At 39.9% G+C, this 20,399-nt stretch overlaps 1 protein-coding gene across 1 annotated transcript in view; it reads left to right on the top strand.

Moving 5' to 3' along the window:
* The first annotated feature begins 5,341 nt into the window (after positions 1-5,341).
* Positions 5,342-20,399, top strand: part of ELOVL5 (ELOVL fatty acid elongase 5) — a 73,029-nt gene continuing 57,971 nt past the window's right edge. The window contains exon 1 of the mRNA XM_081295226.1: positions 5,342-5,581. The gene's annotated coding sequence lies outside the window, so the exon portion shown is untranslated. The remainder of the gene's footprint in view (positions 5,582-20,399) is intronic.

Genomic DNA, 20,399 nt, shown 5'->3' with positions numbered 1-20,399 from the left:
AAGCTACCGTGAATTAATACTAACTTAAGATTTAATATTTTTTTCATCATAACATCAGTTGTAAGCATGTTAATTTTTCAGATTTTAAAATATCAGTAAGTAGAAGGAGAAATTGATCATCATTGTAATAGGGAACAAAAAAATGATACTTATATTTTAAAATTTTAAAAATTATTGTAGTTGGTATTTTCTTTCTCTGACTTAATTTTTGGCCAAATGGTACTTGAAAAAGTATATCCTGGTGATTTGCATTTCAATTTTCCATTCACTCATTTGTTCATTTATCCACTCAATATATATTTATTTAGATCTTACCAGATAGGAGGCAATGTTCTAAGTGTTGGGGATATAATTGTGAATAAAGTCTGTGCCCTCAGTAAGCTTATTGGGGGATGGGATAATAAATATTAAAAAGGAAATCTAGGTGTGTCAGACAGTGATACACCCTAAAGGAGAAAATTAAGCAGAGAAAAAGGGTTTCTGAATGTAGGAAGTATAGGGAAGTGTTGCACATTTAAACAGAGTGGGTTTTTGCTCCCTAACAAGATGACTTTTATGCATGAATGAATGAAACAAAAATGTAAGCCTTGGCAATTTCTGGGTTAGATAATTTTAAGCATGGGGGAATAGTAAGTGCAAAGACCCTGAGGCAGTTTAGTGTTTGGTATATTCAAGGAATTAGGAGGAGGTTATTGTGGGTAGAAGGCAAGTAGCTTTAGAAAATCAGAGAAATGGCAAGGCACTAAATCATGAAAGACATTATGGGCCACTGTAAGGATTTGGTTTTTCATTCTCTGGTGAGACATGATGTTGGTGGATGGTATTGAGCAAACATGTGATGTGATTTAGCTTTGGTTTTAACAGAAATCACTCTGGCAGCAGAGTGATTTATATAAGTTCCCAATAGACTTATATAAGAGACAAAGGCAGGACTAGAGGTCTAGTTAGGAAGTGTTCTGTTTTGAATAGGGCTTGTCCCCTCTGAAACACATGTTGAAATTTGTTTGCTATTGTAGTGATGTTGGGAGGGGGGCTTTTAAGAAGTGGTTAGGTTGTTAAAAGGGATTAATGCCTTTATCACAAGAATGGGTTCTTATAAAGGGAACCCAGACTCTCTTGCTTTTCTTTCTTCCAAATGTGCCCACTTGCTCTTTAGCTTTTTCACCATGTTGTGGAAGAATTCAAGATCCTCACTATATGCCTGATCTTCCCTTCTCCAGAACCATAAGCTAAATAAACCTCTATTTATAAATCTCCCAGACTCAAGTATTCTGTGATAACCACTGAAAACAGACTAATACAGGAAACTATTGCAAAACTTTGGTGGAATGATTGAGAGTAACACCCTAGATCATTGTAGTGGAGATAGTGAAAAGTGAACAGATTCTCAATATATTTTGAAGACTGAGTAATAAGATTTCGTTGATGCATTGGGTGTAGAAGGTGAGAGAGAGAGTTAAACATAACTGTAAGGGGATTGGCCCGAGAAACTTTATTGATAGAGTTATCATTTACACATCTGAGGAAGATCAGATATAGGGAGAAATCTTGAGATCATCTTTTTTTTTTTTTTTTTAAGATAGAGTGAGAGAGAGAGAGAGAATTTTTTAAAAATATTTATTTTTTAGTTTTTGGCGGACACAACATCTTTGTTTGTACGTGGTGCTGAGGATCGAACCCGGGCCGCACGCATGCCAGGCGAGCGCGCTACTGCTTGAGCCACATCCCCAGCCCCCAGAGATCATCTTTGATTACACTAAGTTTGAGGCACCTTTTAGACATTAATAGGCAGTTAAATATCTGAGTCTGGCATTCGGCTGAAAGATGTGAGCAGGAGAAATACATTTGGAAATCAGCAGTCTAGATGAAATCCAAAAATCTGAAATTACCTTGAAGCCAATATAAACAGAGAAGACTGCAGACGCAGACCTCTTTCATTGCCAAGTCACTCCCAAAGTATTAAAAGGAATTGGAGAGGAAAAGGCTAGAGAATTCAGAAACAATACAAGTTGTTCATTCATTTGGTAGATATTTTTGAGCATCTGCTATTTGCCAAAAAATCTGCTGGGGAAATGACATGACAGACCAGGTACAGGTAGGGCCTTCAAGTAGCTGACATTCGTCAAGTTGAACACCAAAGGACAGGAACAGAGATATACTACAGTACACATTGTTGAACAGAAGGAAGAGAAGGAGTGGCAAAGAAACATTGGAAGTGCAGAACAGATTCCAAGGTCTGAGAAGGAAAGGAAACTGTCTTTAATCTCCAGCTTATCCAAAGATACGCTGGACCAATGGCAATCCCTGGCAGCAAGATAACAGAAAACAAAAATTATAAGAGAAGAAAGTAAGGTTACAGGAAGTGGCTGGGGGAAGGAGGAATGTAGGAACAACAGAGACTACATAGTGTCATCCTTAGCATAAAATAGTTTATACTTGGTCTATAGACAACTTTGAAAGACAAACACAGGCTTAGATCTTGTAAAAAGTGTTTCCTTACATCATGCAAATACTCCCAATAAAACAGCAGGTTTACTAAATAGATTGTATTCTAATGAAACTTTCAATTGTATTTTTTGTTGTTGTTCAACTGCAGCTGCTCTAACAATAGAATAATTTCCCCAGGATGATAAATACTTTCTTTCTCAAAAGCAACACTAAAGCAATCTTTAAATACACTTGGAGAAGTGTGTGCTGGAGGAGAGTTGAGCCTACTGATAAAAATTGAGTAAAAGGAAAAATGCTACCAGAATTTAAAAATAAGGAGAAAAAGAAAATAGTTACTTAATGAAGATAATTAACAATCATTTTCTGGGTTACTACCACAAAGATGCTATAAAGAAATAGAGAAGACTTACAGGGTTTTTTGATTCACACTGCATCCTAGATCACATGATAGGTAGATTAAAATAACAGGGATGGCTTCAACTCTAGAATCACATGGGCCAGGAATCTGATTCTTACACTAACAAAAATACTTCCTTTGAACTCTATCATTTAGTGAGCATGGCATTAATTTGCAAAAAAAATGCAGTTAAAATTGAGGAGTCATTTGAATTGTTGTGTTTCCTGCAGTTTTACCCAAGAATGCAAATTATGCTGAAATATGGAGTAACTCATACCATTGTCATGTTAGTTCACTCTGGTATGTAAGATTAGTTATTGGGGCAGGGAAAATTTCCCACAAATTTCCGACTTGTGTATATTGGGAACTCTAGGTCTCTGATTAGAGGAAGAATGAGACCATGGCCTTACTAATTTATGTTCAAGAGGAATTAATAATCCTGGGATATGACTATCTGACAGAAGGTTGGAACTATGGAGCAGGAAATGGAACCACCAGGGTGATGATGGAGTTGGGGAGAGGGAGTAAGAGTTCATTTACTTACCCAAAACATATTTATTGAGCTCTTATTATATACCAGGGATTATAATGTAGATCTGCAGATAAGTAACGTGCAAAATCTGATATATTTTCCCTTCCAGTGGAGTTTACAACCTAAAGCAGTGGTCGTTAAAGAGGAGTACATGTACCCCAGGAACTGAGTGAGATGATATAGTCAGGAAATAGCTACAGTGAAGTGATAAATGCTGTAATGAATTCAAGACTCATATCAGCTATCTGTGAAAGATCATGTGAAAGATATCTTTTAGGAGATGGGAAGAAAATATTAAAGCTTTATATCTATTTTAAAATAAAAAACATTTAACACAATGTATAGTTTGATAGTTACATGATCTATAATTAAAAATAAAAATATATAGGTATTTTGATAGTATGGGCTTAAAACATGTTACTGATAGATAAAGACAAAAACAATTGAGTAGGTTGTTAAACTTGAGATTTTTGGAATCTTATTAAATATAAGACTTATAGCCCAGCACAGAGTACATGCCTATAATCCCAGCAACTCTGGGCTAAGGCAGGAAGATCACAAGTTCAAGGTCAGCCTCAGCAATTTAGCAAGGCCCTGTCTCAAAAAAAAAGCATATATATATATATATATATATATATATATATATAGAGAGAGAGAGAGAGAGAGAGAGAGAGAGAGAGAGAGAGATAGCTATGGGTAGCCTAGTGGTAGAGTGTCTCTTGGTTTAATCTCCAGTACCATTGAAAAAAGAAAAAAAGTTTAAAAACCAGGAATTTAGTGTTACAGAAACTTAGTATGACACCTCTGGTCTTGTATTGTTGCACAAAGAGTGAAAAATACAGGAAATACCCAGAAATCTTTTATACCAACAAAATATGCCTTCAATAAATCCCTTGAAAGAAACTTCTGTGTATTTGATTCCATTGTAGCATTTACCGCTCTGCATTGTAGTTGTTTTCTGACTCTATCATTTTAAAGGTCGGGGAATCCTTCCCCCAACACCCCCTTTCCCCCTAATGCCTTGCGTAGTAGCTGGCAAGTTGCATTGAATGACTGTTAATAATCTCAATTATTGGTGTATGTTTGAATTACCTATTTGTAGGTAGTTTGTATACCAGTATTCCTATGGTAATGGTCCACTGTCTGAAGCACAGCTAGCAAAAGGTAATCATTACTTTGTAAATATATAAAAGAATAAGTTTGCCTATATTAAACAATTGACTGTTTTGGGTCCTTGGACATGGAGTAGTAGAAATACTGCAAAACGGGCACTAGAAGAAAGGCTAAATTTTGAAGGGTTGAAATGGGGGAAATTGTAGGACACTAGGATGATGAAGCCCTTATATTACCCATACATCAATGAAAAATAGCCTGAATAACTTTTAAGTGCTTAAATTTGCCCAGGTGAACAGCACCCCGCACACTACCATCATTCCTTCTTTTACAACGCCTTTGAAATAATTTTATACAGTAGACATAGGTGGCAGTACCTCTAAAAAAAAAACCAAAAACTAAATCCGTAAGAAAAGCACACAACAAATCTATGTAAAAGGAATAATTAAGGTTGTAACAAGAGTTTTGAATGGTTTTGTTGTTATTGCTTTGTTAACTTCAGCCCTCTGCTCCAGTGGTCTCCGTTGGCATTTAATTCTTTCAGCTAAAAACAAGAACTGGTTCCCATTAAGAGTTGTAGAAAAGACCGTTATGAGGGTCGGCTTCTGCCGCTCAAGTACTACCAAAGAATGTCACTGGCATTAAAAGAATCAGAGTTCAGGGCACTGGGAACTTCACTACTGCTATTGCGCAGACTCTGGGTTCCACGCAGGCTTATTAGGAAGAAAGAGGGCAAAATTGCCCGAAGACACGTGAACTAAGGGGGACCAACCCTGGCGTCTGCTCCCCACTGCATCAGATTCTGGAATTTACAATCACGAAAGTTCTATTGCCTGGGGATTGGCTCCGGAGCCCCATGACATCATAGCGCTTGATTCATTCTTTGGGCCCGGATTGGCAGGCGGCGCCATTGTGACGTCACGGTCAGCCCACGTTCTGATTGTAGATACCCGGCGCCTTCCTCTTCCCATCGCGGCGGATCCTCGCTACCGGTGCCTCCCTCCTACATCCTCTCTGCTTCAGCTGGCCAAGGGCTCTCCTGCCGCCGCCTTGCTGCTTCTCAAAGCTGCTGCTGTCCCTCAAGCCAAGAGGTAAGCCGTCAGCTCCAGGAAACTTCGCCGGGGCCAGCCGCTCGGCCATGACACCCTCGCGAGCGAGCGCGCGGCCGGAACGCGGGCTGCAGACCGCGGTTAGGTCCCGAACCTAGTGCAGAGGAATAGCTGCCGGCTCGGCCAGAACTCCGCTCACTCCGCCAGCCGGTCGGCTCCTGGGGGCAGCCCGGCCCCTGGAGCGTGGACCCGGGGTGCGGGTACAGCGGTGGAGCGCACGGCAGCCCACCCAGCCACCCAGGTGGAGGTAGCGCGCCTCGGGGGTTTCCACCGGGATGCTGTCGCACCTGTGTGGCCGTGCGAACCGCAGGCAGCCCCTTTTGCGTGCTGACAGACGCCGCGGAGGCTAGACACCGTGCAGGAGACCAGAGGCAGGATGGATATATTTGTGCGCCCAGTTCTCGCGTCTTGTCAGACAGCGCTTTTCTTTAGAGAGAAACAAAACCTGGATGATTCGCAGAGCCTATGCGGGGACGTGGGTCAGGTGGGCACCCTGCTGCCGGGTGCGTTTGCCCTAGCTTCGCGTGGGGCTCGCGGAGGGAGTGAAGCGGATCCTCTCCGGCCTTTTTCTCTTCTTCCTTTGCCTCCGCCCCTCTGAGGAAAACCCGCTAGCTCGGGGCCACTTCAGTTTTTATTAAAACCAGATAACTGCAGCCCTGGGATGAGGTTGATAGGAAAGCCAGAGGGGGAGGACTCGCTGTCGACCTGGGCGGCCCTTTTAGGGATTCCGGGCCTGGGAGAGGCGGGGAGGAAGGCGCGGGAGCGGCCCTCTGCCTGGGGAGCTGTGGGGTGCGTTTTGTTGTGAGTTATTAGGAAAAGTGCCCTTTTACTCCTTACATACCAGTGAGACTTCCCTCTTTTTACTCGAGGTAGTAATGCCTAGAGCAAAAGTTGTTCTTTTTGAACTGTCTTGCAACCGTTCAGTGCTTTTGCACTTGGCAGTTTTCTCTCCTCACAGTTAATTGTGAGTTAAAATCATCATGCTCCTTGATTGCAAATTTAGAGAATGCATTTCGCCGAGTTTTGCAAGGGTCTCTGTGTGTCCTCTTTATTCGAATGTAGTGTATAACTTATGTGCTTGGCTGGATAACTGAGAGGTGCTTGATGGGGAACCAGCAGCCTTTTTTTTTTTTTTTTTTAAGCGGGACCCGTGGCAGGAAGCGTTTTATGGGGTTGTACGGAAAACCTAATGTTGCTTGTTAGGTTTTGTAATTCGTTCCCCTAACCACTTGGCAAAAACCTGTTGGTTTGCACTTGTTTTGATTGCACGTCTCAGCAGCACTTGGTGCTTCATCTACACATTCAAACAGTTTTGCATTAGGTGGCTGTGTATAAACACTTTAGCTTTTTATCTGCGATTGGGGACAACTTTTCTAGTTAGCTCAGACTCTGACTGCTGGGGGTTCTCCAGGAAGGCTCTGCCCTTGGAAGAGAAATGTTGCTCATTTTCCTTTTAGATTCTTAACCCAGTCATTGCCAGAAACTTTCTGTACTGTTACCTCTTTTTGTTTTTTCTATTCCATTCCTAACTTAAGATAAAAGGGAAAAATATTATGGATGTTAGATGGATAATTTTACAGAATCTGGAATAGAACTCTGCATAAAAGTGAAAGCAGAAAGCATATTAAAATTTGGTTGTCAAGATTTTTCAAGGAAAGTATCTCATATGTTCAGACACTATCCTCATCTCTGTAACTCCATTTCTTTGTCTATCAGTGAGAGAGGGGGTCCACATTGCATATTTATTATATGGATTTCAAAGATGATACAAATGAAAGAGTCCAGCACAGGTCTGCCAAATGGTGATTTGATAAATGGTTCCTTTTCTTTCCTGGAGCTTTTGGTTAGAGACCTTAATTTTTGTACCTTTGATGTTTGAAAAAGTCTTTGTTTTTTTCACTGCTTTCTCTTTTGCTCTCAGCATAATTATTGCTTGTTCTCCTATTTTTAGAGGTGAGTACTTATCCTTGGATGTCTTAATTCTAACTTGAATTATACAAATCAAGACAAAACTGTTTACCTTCCTTCAGGGTAACTGAGGAAGGTTGTAGAGTGTGAGTAGATACTTTTACCTTTTTCCTTCTGGACATTATACTTTCCCTCTTCTGATACATTTTGTAATTATTTTTTTAAATTTCTTTGTATCTACCAATTCTTCTGTTACCAATAGTCTAACCCTCCCATTAGTTACCTATAAGTCTTTTCCTTGCATTTATTCTGTTTCTGGTACTATTGTGAAAATACTTACTAATGGTTTGTTTTCCACATATAATTTGTATAACCTCCCTGTGAGTTTTATCACCCACCTGTTTTTCTTTTCTTCTTCTTTTTTTACACTTGAGAACTAAAGCCTAGAGATGTTAGCTGACTTTTCCATATTCACAGAACTTTGCCTCTTGCAATATACCTTGTCCTTCACCTGTCTAGGATTATTTGTTCAGTTTTCTATGTGCCATTCATATACCTTGTTAAAAATCTAATTTTGTGCTTAAAGCTCCAACCTAAGCCATTCAAAATTAATATTTGTTGTCTCAGTTTTACCTAAAATCTGTTCCCCCTTTTAAAGCCCATACATTATTTCTTTTTTATTAATCCATTAACTGTCAGTTATTTGTTGTGTTTAGATACAAAGATGAATGACACAGTTCCTGATTCCAAAGGGCTTCCTGATTTAGCCTTTTACACACATTTGGAACAAAGGGGTGTCAGAAGCATATTGCTGGGGTACTTGTCTACGTCTATCTGGGAAAGCTTTATAGCAGAGCCATCCACATTAGGCATATCAGTTTCTTGAGCTGCTGAATTGGTCAGGATGCTTTTGGTGCAAGAGGTAGAAAGCCAAATTCAGTTAGGTTTAACCTCATACCTGCCCTGAAAAGTCTTTGAAGGCAGGACTTTGGCTTTGTATTTAAGAGTCCTCTTAGGTATTGGTTATGTTCTTAGGTTGATTTTATAAGATGACTGCCAGCAACTAACTGGACCTTCTTGGCACTACAGCAACACAAGAAGACTTTTCTTTCCAACATTTTCAAAGAGGGGCTTTGGCCTAGGTCTTGAAGAAACCTTTGGTTTCTTGAAGCAATAACTGGAATATATCTGATAATAGATTATCAGTAGCTATCTGATAATCTGGGACCCATCCCAGAAGTGAGGTCGAATCTCACCTCACCTAGCTGGCTATTGTACCTTAAGGTGGGGAAACAATAGAAAGTCAGCTACAGTGTCTTCTGTAAGGTCTTCCAGGATGTCAGTACCCAAACAGGTGACTGAATTGAATTAAACTGAAGTGAAAGGATATTGAAATTTAACCTTCCATTTTGTAGAGAATCTTAGTTGGCAGGCATTGATAATGAGGACTTGTATTCTAAGCAAGAGGGAATTTGGAGAGCAAACAGGTACAGAACCATTGGGCAAGAAACAAGTAGCCCAGTTGGCTGAAGTGGAAAAAAAGGTTAGATAAGCAAGGTACTGGTGTAGTAATAATGGCTAACTTTATTTACTGTGTGTGAGATCCTATATAGATCATTTTGTGAGGATTTATCTCAGTTATCATTAGTTGGTACTAGAACATTCCCACTTTACTGATGAAGATATGGAGACTCAGAAATTTTAGGTATTTGCCCAAGGTCACAAAGCATCCAGCCAAGATCATCTTGACTCCCTAGTCTGTTCCCTTTCCTGAGGTGTTTGCTAATTGAATATCATGAAACTTTTGAACTGGGAGGGTAAGTTATGAGTGGTGTGCTCCAGAAATAGGAGTTGTCAAAGTGTGTAAGATGGATCGGCAAGGACAGAGACTGGGAATGTAAAGAGGGGGTGAGAGGCTGTTAGAAGTGACAAGGTCTGACCTGGAGCAATGGTCACACAGACTGTAGACAGGTGACTGTAGAAGACTGTGTTCAGGATAGGGCCTAGAGACCACTGGGACTCAAGGGCCAACCAGAGGAGGGGCATTCCAAGACTGGGTGGTGGAAGAGGCATGATATTATAAGGATAGGAGTGAATTATAAAGACAGGAGGAAACTTTGAAACCAGATGGAAATATCCTAACAGCCCAGTTTAGTATTCAAAAAGGCCATTTCTTCTTCTTGAGTTTAGATTCCTCTTCTTTGTGGTTAGCTTCTGTCTTAAGAGGTTGGTTTTTTGGTGGTTCTTGTGCAAGTACACATTGGTACTATATTTCATCAGTTCTTAAATGGTTGTCCACATTTTATCCTCTTGGTAGAGATGTAGCTTATAATCAACAGATCTTAAAATCACTGTAGGCATTTTCCAATGTTTTAATATTACTAAAAATGGAGTGCTTTTCACATCTTTGAGTTAAATGCCATTGGTGAGAAAAAGGAGAGCCCTAATATTATTGAAGTTTACACAAATAGTGTCTAGCAGAGCCAGGAGTAAGAACCAGTCTCCTGGGCTCCTTCCACCAAATGAGTTACCTCACATAATAGTCCATATAATAGATACTAAAGTACATACAGTCCCCTGATGCAGGATTACATAAAGCACATAGGTTAATCTTCTGCTTATTAAAACTTTAGTTGAAGAAGACTGCAAAACATGATTGTAGGTAGGGTGCTCTATTGTATAGAAACAGACTGTTGTTCTGGTTTCTTGTCCTAACTTGCTACCAACCATGAGAAAATCAACTCTGGGCATTGGTTTCTTTTCTTCAAAAATGGAAGATTAAAATTTCTTATTTTAATTTTCGCCAAGAATAAATCCTTTGTTTCTGATGAGGGTTAGAAAATGAAAATGGAGATCATTTAGGTCTTAGGTAGATGATGTCAGAGTTGGTGATGGAAATTGCAGTAGCAGAAGCAAACTGTCAATGTTTTTTACTATTAAGGGGTTAAAGCATAACTGCTGAGGAAGATCTGGCATAGTGAAGCAAATTGTCACAGAAATATGAATCTGACCTAATTTTAAATTTCTGTAATGGGACCTCCCTACCCACCCAACCCCAGTTTCAACCCACAAATGTTGCTGTCGCCAAATATTTTGGTTCCTTCTGGGCTCCCACTGACATATTTCCTCCATGGGGACATTTTTAGTTCATTTGTAGGCACTTGCTCTTAGAATTGTGTAGCCCCTAGATTTAAAATATACATACTTGGTGATTTTTTTTTTTTTTTTTTTTAGAAAAACTAAGTTCTATTCTTGCCCCTTCCTCTTCCCTGCCAGTACATTTGTAATTGTTTTCAGGCAAAAGTATGTCTTGGTATTCCTTATATTTTAAGGGGCTGTGGCTGTGGCTCAGCAGTATTCCTTATACTTTAAGGTAGTCTTTTGTACCTTTTCTTTGATGTCCTTTTTACTGTCTGGGATTTAGGAAATTGTTTCAATTTTAGTGCTGACACTGTTGTTTTTTCTGTAATTGAGAGAATGACTTTTTTGGGGGGAGGTGGGGGGTGGGTAGTACTAGAAATGGAATGCAGAGGCACTCTACCACTGAGCTACACACCTCCTTGCCTTTTTAACATTTTTTAAAATTTCAAGAAAAGGTCTCACTAGGTTGCTGAAGCTGGCCTCGAACTTGTGATTTTCCTACCTCAGCCTCCTGAGTAGTTAGAATTACAGGCATGCACCTCTGTACTGCCTGAGAATAACCATTTTCTTGAAACATACATACAGTTTTAAACTATAATTCTTATAGTAGCTAACACACCCCTGTTAGCACATGCTGGTTATGGGTGCCATTTCTCCTAAGTTCTACCTTTGCCTTTTCCTTTTCTCCAAGTCAACAGTTTCATCCTGTCAGAACTAATCTTTTGTAAGCCCATACTAAACAGACCCTAATTAAAGCCTTGCTGCAGAATTGGCCTCTCAAGTACATATTTTATCTGAGTTTCTGAACCCCAGAGTACTGTTCCCCTTTTGCCTTGGCACAGCAAATGCTACTACAAAGTGATTGTTATGAATTTCTGCTTCCCCAAAGAATAGTTCTCAGGACACCAAATTCAGTAATTATTCATTTGCTTCCTTGGGAGTTTGGGCATGTGGTGTATGTCCCTAGGGGTGTGTTCAGGGTACCTCTGCTTCAGTCTGTGGCAGAACAAACAAATTTCTTTAATATTTACAGATCAGCTGTATTTGTTAGTTGATATGACCCCAGTGAGAATTTGAGTTTGCTTCTGACAGAACTTCTGAATATTTACCTGTTATGGATCTGAGTTGGATGTAAGATACCAGCATCTATTCTTCTTTTAAGTAAGGAGAACTATAAGAAGTGGATTGAAGATGATGCCGTTCAGATTAGCAGCCACACATCTGTGTGGAGTTCCTCCTCTGCCACATAGGTCTGTGTAGACTCAGGTAAATCATTCCTCTTCCTTGAGACTTCAGGCCATATATAGAACTTGGAGCTCATAGTACCTGTGCCCATTGGAGGGTATTGATAGCATGAGTCTTGTGCATGACAGTTAAGTAGGACATTGGCTAATTTGATTAAGATGATAGAAGATACATCTTATATAAGATATTAAGTCATTATTTACAATAACGGAAGATTATAAGACTTAGAGCAGATATCCTTTAGAAGAATAAGTTGTGCTACATTTGGACAATGGAATACTTGGCAGATTTAGAAAAAACGAGACTGTTGTGTGGAATTCTGAATATAACTGTTCAGTGTCACATACCAGGCACCTTTCCAAAGTACTCAACCTAAATTAATTAATTTTGTGCTCACAAAACCACATGGTGTAGGAATCTCAGTTTTACAGATGAGGAAACTAAGGTGCAGAAAGGTTACATCACTTGTCCAAAGCTGCACAACTACTAGGTGATAAGAGTCAGGATTCAAACCCAGACAGGTGGGTTGAAGTCTGCTTATAGCCACCCTGCTCTTCTGTAGCCTGTCAGACCTAAATAATAGTCATCTGTATATGCAGCCTTGGCTTCAGAAATCAGAAGAAACAACAAAAAGTTGAGTTTCTTATTCATCATTACATTCTGAGAGGTTGATAGTACAAACAATACAGGGCTTTTGTGGATAGTAATTAAACAAACATTTAGACAAAGAAAGGTGGTAGGGAATAACATTTATGATCAGTCCTTGAAAGGGGTGACCTTTTGTTTCCTGCCTACTATTCTTTTGAATATTGTGAATATAAGCTGCCTTGTTTTTGGACATCAGAAATGCAGAGCTGGTGATATTAACTCTGTGGTAGAGCGTTTGTCTACCTTGTACAAAACCTTGGGTCCTATCCCCAGCACTGGGAGTGGGCGGGGGATACAAACATAGAACTCTATTGGTATGAGAAATCAGTGTTTAAAAGCCCTGCCTCCAGTTGAGGAGCCTATGGAATCTAGCAATGGTGTTCTTACCTGGCCCCAACCCTATCTGGGTTTGATTTATAAGGTGTGTAAAAGACCTAAGAGGTGTGGGAAGGGAGGGAAGGATGTCCAAAGCCCCTAGGGAGAGCTTTCATCTCTAGGTCATCTAATTTCCTTTGGGTGAAGGCATAAGTCATATGAGTATTTTGGAAACACTTACCAAGTCATTCTGATACAGACCCCGTTAAAGGCTGCTATGTTGGGCCACAGTGTTCAGGGTGTTGGATACCTTTCCTGCCTTTAGTTATCTCAGGATTCTTAGACTCTTTCAGAACTGAGTTTTCTTTCTGGATAAGAGTAACTAGTTCTGATTAGATGGTGATGGCTAAAAACACCGTATTTTCTAAAATTAAAAAAATTATAATATTTACATGATGGCTTACATATTAACATGGAATCTGACCAGGTGATTATACCCTGTTGACTTTAGCCACCTTGTCTAGAAAAGGTGAATATATGATTACTAGGTTGTGTTTGCTTTTAAAAAATTCCACATTTTTTGGTACGTTTTATTCATGCTTCTCCCTCCTCATTTACCTCCAGACCTAAACAACAATTATAAAATTTAAATTTTTAGATCATGTTAAAGAAAAGAAATGTGCTTTTGTGTTATATTCCTTGTATTACACAGGCTTGAGTTAAAAAATCTTTTTAAGACATTTACATTGGGGGAGGGTGCATAACTATATTAATTACATTTCTAAACCCTCTTTTTAATTTCAGCCGAGGCTGTAATACTGCCTTTGTACATTTTGTACAAATTAGTTTGGAGAACATGATAATTTATTTTGAATATTCAAGTGATCACATAGGTTATGAAACTGCAGTCAGATAAGAATTATAAGTAGCTGCCCATAGGAAAATATGTTGCTTTAAAGCCTCTTGAATATTTGTCTCCCCACTGTTTACAGCTGCAATGTGTTGGTTCAGATGTTTAGAGTATGACAGAGATAGAGCCAGCATCTCCAAGCCAGTCTTTAAGGGAGCCATTAGATCATGTGTAGTGTCTCCATGTCCATTATCTGTCAATTGTCTTCTCTACACAATGCTCCATCCAAGCAGGTAGTTGTCCTGTGAAACAGGTGGAAACTTCTCCAAAGAGCCCCATAAAGACAGAGTCTCAGGACCTCCATGTTTCTCCAGGACAATGCAGTGGTAGTTTCATTTTCAGAGCAGCTTCTTTTTGTTTCTTTTGCAAGGAATAGGAGGGTTTGGAATGAGCTCAGTGACCCTGAAGAAAGTTGGCTCTAATTGTAGTGACAGTGAGATAGGTGATTGTCTTTTTTCTTTCTTGGTGCCAGAGATTGAACTCAGAGCTTTGTGCATTCTAGAATGGCAATGTACTTGACCACTGAGCTACATCCCCAGCCTGACTAGGTGCTTTTTACTGAGCCATGGTAGAGAGTACAGGCTTGAGTTTACCATCTTTCTGAGAAATGAGTCTGGCATATTTTAAAGGGACTCCCATAATTCAATACTAAGGTAAATAATTGCAAATTACAGTTGGAAGACCAAATTTCACTAGCTCTTCTGCTTACCACATCTGCAGGGTTCTATCCACTCACCCATTGTCCATCTCAGATATTTATTTCTGAGAAAGTAACCACTTTTCTGAGTTCTAGATTCATAACTCCTCATTAGCTAGGTTTACCTGGATGCCCCACAGACCTTTCGTATTGGCCAACATGGTCAGGAGCATCACTGTTGATCAGTTTGTTCAAACCATCAAGCTTGAAGCAATGCTTTGATCCTTTTCCTTCATCAACCATTTTCATTCTTCAAGTGAGAATGACCAATGCTTTCATTTCCTTGATTCCTAAGAATTTGTCTGGCATGTTTATCTCTTATCCCAGTACCCACATACTATCTAGCAGGTGGTGTAGGTATTTAGCAATTAATGTGCATAATTAGTGCTCTAGATAAACATGTACCTTTAAGATATTATCGGTTTTGTAATCTGCACTAGTGGCTGTGTGAAACTGAATATGCCTTGATAGCCTGAGATATGTCATACTTCACGAGTAGCTTAACTGGGCAGTAGACTCTGGCAGGAGCTTCCATGCTTCCAGCCTGAAGGAGTAGAACGCTTTAGATTGCTAGATGCTCATTCCACCTACCCAGAAGCAGAGGTGATGTGCTTATTTGCATATTACCTTATAGAATTTTAAGGTAGAATGTGCCAATGATAGACTACTCTGGTGGTACTATGCCCACGAAAGGAAATGAGTCAGTTCTGGTGTCTAAGCACCCAAGTATTCCATGAGTAAAATAATAGTGGAAACCAACTCTTTAAATCTCATTTTGATTGAAAGCAACATTGAGCTTAAAGTAGATCACATACATGGAAAAAGCCTGTTTCAGTAGCCACTTGGCCATTAATTCATTAATGGCTTACAATTCTGTGTACTGCTTTCTGCTAAGGAACATAGATACTGCAGAGACATGACAGTACACTTAGCAACAAAAAGATGATGCAATAGAAAAGGTGACAGTTTCTACTTGAATCAGTAAATAACTAATTACTGATACTGCAGATGTTGACTATGTATGTTGCAGTTAGGTTTGGCAACAAATGATGGGGAATTCCCCAAATTAATAGTGGATCAATTATAGGATCCCCAAGTGTGTGGTAGTGTGCTGGGTAAATGTTCTAGGGTTGGTTTAACCTTTCGTAAGCTGCTTCTAGCTCACTATACATTAGTCTTACCGTGTGACTTCCATCTTACAGATAGCAGAATGGGAGAAGAGACAGAATGTAGAAGGAACTTGAATGGCACTTCCTTAAAGGGGAAATTCCCTGAAACTGCTCCTGTGTACTTTTGCTTATGTCTTATTGGCTAGAACTTGAAAATGTGGCCACATGAAGCTGCAAGAGGCTAGAAAAATTCCATCTTTCTTTCCCTTCCTTTCCCCTTTCTTTTCCTTCCTTTTTTGCAGTTCTGAGGATTGAACCTAGGACCTTGTGCATGTTAGGCAAGAGCTCTGCTACTGAGCTCCATCCCCAGCTCCAAAATTTTGTCTTGATTCTGGGTGTCCACGTACACTTAACAGTTTTGCTGCTGTGTATATTGGGTAACAACCCATAGTCTGTACCATAGGCAGGGACAAGATCTGAGTCTCCACCCACCTAGAATTTAGAGTCTGGAGGAGGGTGCTGACAAAAGGAACAGATATGAACGATGAAGTGACGAAGTTTGTGGTAGAGTAATGAGGAGTGCCATGGAGCAATCAGGAAGGATACTGCAGATTCAGGATACTGAATCTGTTTTGTGGAAAGAGGAAATGGGCAGGTGTGGGCGATTGTGGAGCACATGAGGGCAATTGAGGAGCACATGTGGAACCTGACAGCCAGGGAGGAAAACAGAGAGAAGCAGGAGCCTTATGTAAGCATAAGGAACAACACTGAAGAGTCTGTACATTTTCCTAAGAGCCTTTTACTGGCTTTGGGCAGGTGAATAACCCAGAAATATGCTTTTGGGGTCAAAACAACAAAAGACTGAAGTGAAGGCAGGAAAGATCCATTGGGATGGGAGTGTATGAATCCAATTGAGACATGATCGTAGCCTTAATTAGATAGTGACTTTGGGGATTGAGAAAAGTAGATATAAATCCTATAAATCTCATAGAGCTTAGGGACTGGGAAAGAATTTAGAAATAATTTGGTCGACCTTTTCACTTTACACATATGATGAAACCAAGTTTAGAGTTTTAAATGGCTTGCTTAGGGTCACATAGCTAGCTACAGAGCAACACCAGAAACTCCTTCTCTTTCTAAAGTCTTTCCTTTACTATCACTATCCAGTGATCTAAATTTGGAGAAGTGGCATTGTGGACATTTTGGAGAAAGCATAATTCACTTCTGACAGGGAAAGCAAGACAGCTGTGGAAGGTGGGTGATGATTAATTGGGATAGAATGGAGAGGGTAAATTACATGAGGATCCTTGGGAAAGAAACCAAAAAACATACCCGTCTTCCCTAGCTTTTCTGTCTTGGAGCCAACCATAAAGAAATTCCCTGACCTGCCTCATCTGATAGCAGATCCTGAGTTGCTCATTTCTGAAGGGGTCCTGCCCCACACCTGGAAGGAAGGAATGCTGCAGAGAGAGGCCAAGAAGAATCTGATCAGACAGGCCTTGCTGGGTTTCCCCACTCAGCCTATTCACATGGACTATACTCTTTTTGTCCAGTCACATTTCTACACTTGAAGCCTCCACAAATCCCAAAGAACAGGTTTCCAGGAGCTTTTGCATAGCTGAACCCAAGGAAGCTATATTATTATGTAACTAATATTATATTAATTATATTAGTCCATTTTCTGTGGCTTTATCCAAATACACAAAATTGGGTCATGTATAAAGAAGAGAGGTTTGGGGTAAGGATATAGCTGAGAAGTAGAGAGCTTGCCTATTGTGCATGATGCTGTAGGTTTGATCCCCAGCATTGTAAAAATAAGTAAAGAAAATTAAAAAGGAGAGTTTTTGTTGTTGTTGTTGTTTTTATAAGAGGTTTATTTAGCTCACAGGTAGAAAATTCAAGATTGGGTGGCTACATTGGTTGTACCTCTGGTTGAGGTTTCCCTTGGCTGCCTTGCAACATGGCACATGATATCATGGTGGGAGCACCTGCAAGAGGGTGAGATGACAAGGACAGAAAACCAGTTAGCAGGGAGGGGAATGCCCTGCTCTTTTTATAACAACCCATTTTCACAGGGTCCCTGAAAGAAGTGCATCAGTCCTTTCTGAAGGCAGTGCCCCCAACAACCTAATTACTTTACCCTAGGCTCTACACTTCTCACATTGATACCCTGGGAACCAAGCTTCCAACATATGAACCCTAGGGAGACAAACCACATCCAAAAACATAGCCAATGTCTGTGTCCTAATCCCCAATACCTGTGAATGTGTCAAGTTATAGGCACAGACAAATTAAGGCTGCATATGGAATCAAAGTTGTGTGTCCCCCTCCCCACATGTGGATGAATTCTTTTTCACCTTCCAGTGAGCCTCCTTGGGTTCAGCTGTGTGCAGAAGCTCCTGGAAACCTGTTCTTTGGGATTTGTGGAGGCTTCAAGTGTAGAAATGTAATTGGACCAAAGAGTATGGTCCATGAGAATAGGCTGAGTGGGGAAACCCAGCAAGACCTGTCTGTTCAGATTCTTCTTGGCCTTTCTGCAGCATTCCTTCCTTCCAGGTGTGGGAGAGGACCTCTTTGGAAACTTAGGATCTGCTATCAGATGAGGCAGGTCAGGGAATTTTTTTTATGGTTGGCTCCAAGACAGAAAAGCTAGGGAAGACAGGTATGTTTTTTGGTTTCTGTGACCTGCTTTGAGAAAGAGAAATTGTCCTTGGGCAGGAAAAGGAACAGATGAAATGGTGTCAGGGGTGCGTCAGAGGGAGACTTTGCTTTCTGAGGCCTGAAGTGCCCCAACATTACAGCAAAAGACTGGCTGTCCTTTATCATTCTGAAGCTGCTTCAAGAACCAAGGGCAAAAACCCAAATACTTTAACCTCATTGTTCTAGTGATTTAGAAAGGGCAGTGGAACATATAAGCCAGGAATTACAGAGAAAACCAAACTACATAGTCACAAATTGCTTAATGGTGATGCTTTTCAGAAATGCATCATTAGTGAATTATATAATTATGTGAACATCATAGAGTGTACTCCCACAAACCTAAATAGTATAAGTCAGTGAAGAGATACAGGAGATGTAGCCAAGAGATTTAAGAGATGTAAGAGGCTGCTGCCAGTGTAACATGGTACATGCATTGCTTCACATTGTATGCAAAAAGGGTGTACTCTAAAATAATAAGTATAATGCAAATCTATAAACCAGTAATATAGTTATTTTCCTTACCAAATGTTATGTTCTTACATGATTGTGTGCTTTTACAAGACTGGCAGTACAGCAGGTATGTTTATACCAGTATCAACCCAGACATGTGAGTCTAGAACTCACACATGGCACTAGGACTTTATGACAGCCATGATGTCACTGGGTGATTAGAAGTTTCTGGCTCTGTTATGGTTAGTTCCAGTATGTTCCTTTGGATGGACCCCCTTTGTATGTATGGTTCATCATTGACTGAACATCATTGTGGTAGTGCTTGACTGTGTGCCACAATATCACACCTACCTTTTTTCCTAGTGTTCAACCTAAATTACTTTTGCTGCGATTTTGAATTGTATACCCTTGAGCTTTTAATGCATAAAATATAATAAGTTAATACTAATTAGTAAATTAAAATGCACTAAAAACAATTCTGTGGCTTTTCCTTGCCTATTTTTCCCAGTGCTACTGGTCTTCTTTCCAGAATCATCTCTGCTTCCAGTTCCTTTGTCACCTAGTCTCATCTGGTCACAGGCTCTGCTGAGGTAGTGATGGTAGAAGCCCAAACTACACTTTATGGTGTACTGGAAAAGAGGAAATGGAAGCTACTTGATATAACATTTTTACATGTTTTGCAGTTCCTGGGTTTTAGAATTCCTTTCTTCTTCATAATTAACTTGGCTATAGTGATTAAAGTTAGACTCTGTATCCCTAGAAATGAGAAATGAAATCATTTTAGAGCAACTTTGGCACTGGAGATTTTTTTTTTTCCTGTGATGTCACCTTGTCCCTCTCCTTATCCTACCTTTTCTTTTCTTTTCTTTCTTTTTTTGGCACTGAGGTTTAAACCCAGGGAAGCTTTTCCACTGAGCTGTTTTCCAGCTCTTTTTACATTTTTCATTTTGAGACAGGGAAGTTGCTAAGGCTGGCCTCAAGGTTGCACCCTTCCTCCTTAGCCTCCTGAGTAGCTGGGATTACACCACCATGTGTGGCACTGCTTTGCCTCTCTACCTGTCTGTTGATACTGTTTCTCTCTGTTTGATCATTGTCCTACCTAAGGACATCTTCACCATGTAATTTGAATTTACAGGTGGAAAGGAAGATTTTTCAATGAAAACTGTACTGCATGTAATTTAAAAATATTAAATCCTATAAAGATGTGAGATATGACTAATAAATGAATGACTTCCATAGCCTTGCATGAAAACCACTTTAATTGCAATTATCTTTACTTATGTTTCACCCTCCAGGAAGGGAATAAGGATGAAACAAGAGGTCCCATTCATTCTGAGTTGACCAGCTAAACTTTCTTTTCTCTTCCCTTTGACTTGATTAAAATACGATTGTTGTGTGCTGAATTGTGGATTGTCATTTACGTTAGTCAAATCTCTATAAGACAAAGCCCCCAAAGCATAAGCTACATGCAGCATGACTGAGCCATGATATGGGGAGGAAAAGATGGGTCAGTTCTGTTCTTCAGTGTTTCAGCTGTACTATCCACTGTAAATAGTCAAGATTGGTTTTTTTCTTTATTTAAATCAAGTTGTTTTAGATTGTATATATGGTTCATAAGCATTTCTCTGTATTGTTTTCCAATCTACAAAAGGCAAACAGAGAAAACATTTTGTAGGG

The sequence above is a fragment of the Spermophilus citellus genome (genome assembly GCF_964194105.1).
Source record: "Spermophilus citellus genome assembly, chromosome: 5".
Taxonomy (NCBI): Eukaryota; Metazoa; Chordata; class Mammalia; order Rodentia; family Sciuridae; genus Spermophilus; species Spermophilus citellus.
This window is presented reverse-complemented; position numbering and strand designations above follow the sequence as displayed.